A 3,028-nucleotide genomic window follows, 5' to 3' on the forward strand; every position below is an offset into this window, starting at 1 on the left:
AGCGTTTTTGCCAAGTTAAGGGTAGACGGCAAGAGAGGAAGAGGTAGACCAACAAGAAGCTGGGAACAAAATATATGTGAATGGCTGGGAATGACAACAACTCAAGCAAGTAGACTGGCGGGAAAAACCCTATACTGTTTCGCAAGAAAGTTCGGGAAGCAACGTCCTACGCATGATCAGCTGACTAGAAAAGAGTAATTTAAATCGACCAAATTCGAAGGACGAGTTTTCTGGCTAATTTTTTAAAACAAATTGTTTCCAGAAAACGTTAGTTGACTGGGTATATTATTATCACTTCGACATAATGCTATTTTTAAAGGGTGGATCCACACACCATGGACTGTGTTTGATTTATGTGTTCTTCGGGAAACAATAAAAAATATTGTAGGCAATGACATAATAATTTGGTAGACTTTAACCCTTTCCTTGGCACCTACAGCAAAATCGTCACATTTGTTACGACACAATATATACATTTTTTCTAATTCAGATTTTTTGTTGTACATCACAAACTTTTAAGAATGATCTTGTTTAATCAATAAGAACATAATATGTGACCCTTCGTCTCAAAACGGTATTAAGTCGGAATGATTAAGTTGCTGAAAATTGAATTGTAGCCAAAAATGATCAGACTTAAGTTGAGTTTTATATGTTTTATTGGGGAGAAACCCAATATCATAATTTAGATTGCTAAAAACCAATAATTCATATTATTTGCCCAGTTTAACTAGAATTTGACTTTATGGCATCTGGTCCAACCCGACATAATACCGTTTTGAGACGTTGGGTCACATATTGTGTTGTAAAGACTTGTTTGAGTTAAAAAAAACCAACAAATTTTTCCGCTGGTTAAGCCTGCAATTTGGGGGAAAATACTGAAAATGAACGGTAAGGAGAGAGAGAGAGAGAGAGAGAGAGAGAGAGGAGAGAGAGAGAGAGAGAGAGAGAGAGAGAGAGAGAGAGTGAGAGAGTTGAACAGTGTATGCAGTTTGTAAATGTATGGTTGTTGGATATAGGAATGAGATTAGCGAAAGAGTAGCGTCCCTTGATTTGACGTCACCCATAGTCTGTGACGTCACCCGGCGGAAAAAGTTATTAGAGAGAGAACGAGAGACGCATGCGCACAACCAACATGACGTTCTCTCTCTAATAACTTTCCGCCGGTGACGTCACAGACTATGGGTGACGTCCCATCAAGGGACGTCTACTCTTTTTCCTCTAAATCTCATTCCCTATTCAAAAAGTGAGTGGAGCAGGCACATTTCAATATGTTGATAATAGCATGGGCATGAAATAAAGAGCACAGCGGTGGATGGCGTTTGATAGTAGACCGTCTCTCTCTTGTCAGGCCGTGGGTCGTGGTTCGAGTCCCCATCACCGCGCAAAAAAAAAGTTTTTATATCTCTATTTTATTGTCATCTGGCACTTCTCAAATCACTTTATTTCTGGTTGCTGAAATAAAGGCAAGTGATATGTGTCCCGTTGATTCAATTCTGGTTCTGATTTAATGTGAACCATATTACGAAGTATAAAGTAAATAATAGTAAATATAGTATTTATTGTAATAAAGTAATATCTTATCTTATCTTATAATAATAATGATAATAAAGTGACATTAAAATATATCGCCTTAACCCCGATTTCAGTAGGCGCTTACATTCTAAAATAAATAAAGAAAAACAATAAAAATATAAAAACATAGCAATTTCATTTACTTACATGGCAAAATACATCACATTTGAGACCCCTTCGTCTCGAAACGGTATTATTCGGGATGAATTGGACCCCGAAAATGACTATAGAATTAGATTGATAGTAAAATACCAATTTTTGAACTTTTGCATTGTGAGAAATGTCTTCATTCTGTAACATAACAAATCCAAACAAACCCCAAGTTTCATGTTTTTGTCAATAAATTCAATTTTTTTTCACCCGAGTCATCCCGACATAATACCGTTTAGAGACGGTGGGTCACATTTTACATACATGATAGAAAAACTTTGTTTACGAAATAGAAATCTTGAGACAAAAAGGAGAGTTTAAATTTAGATTTGAAAGTTCGGCACTTTTAATATGTATTCTGGGGGAAATCCTTCCAAAAATTAGGCAAGTACTGCGAAAATTCAAACGATTGTTCACCAATAATTTTTTACTTGAGAATTTAATTTTGTTAAATATCCAATAATCATGCTCAAAGCGCTTCATAAATGGGTCTCTAGCCAACAGCAACACTAAACATGTGCGGCTATGTGGTCTAGTGGTAGTATGACACTCACTTTCGGATCACAAGGTCCTGGGTTCGAGCCTCGCGCTCGGCGCATATTTGAGTCCTTGGATAAGGCTCTTTACTCAGATTCTCTCACCGTACTAAGGTGTAAAATGAGTACCTGGCCGTTAATACCGTTGTCTTTGTCCGAAAAATTGTAATATCGTCTAACAGGCGTCATGTCCTGTCCTACATGTTAAATGTTGCTGTTGACCAGGGACCCCTTGTAAAGCGCTTTGAGCACATTTAGTGGATATTGCGCTATAAAAGCTCAGAAAAGAAAGAAAAGAAACATGTAAGACAAGGCGTAACGTCTGTAAGGCTACACTCATTTTTTACAAAAGAGACAACGCTCTTAAGAGCCAAGTACCTACTCATTTTACATTTGAGTACGTGAGAGAATGTAAGTAAAGAGCCTTTTTTTCCAAGGACTCATCGTAGCAGAGAAAGACCAAACCAGGGGACTACCAGTCCGAAGGCAAGTGTTATATCGCTAGACTACAAAACCGTAACGTTCAAAGTTTAACCCTGTCCATACCAGCCATAGGAAAATCGTCACATTCGTTACGATACAGCCAACATTTTCTTATTTCTGATTTCATTTTGTAATATTTATAGCCATAACAAAAACTCGACACTTTGATGCAGAGTAATTTTTCTGAACAAAATTTATAATAAAACATCTTGCTAATCTGTTTGAAAAATTATTTTTGTGTGGGGGTGAGTGCGAAGTTTTGGGTAAAATTTTTAAAAATAGCTGAT

This window comes from Berghia stephanieae, chromosome 3 (assembly GCF_034508935.2).
Source record: "Berghia stephanieae isolate SIO BIC M18660-M18661 chromosome 3, UCSD_Bste_1.3, whole genome shotgun sequence".
In the NCBI taxonomy this organism is placed as follows: domain Eukaryota; kingdom Metazoa; phylum Mollusca; class Gastropoda; order Nudibranchia; family Aeolidiidae; genus Berghia; species Berghia stephanieae.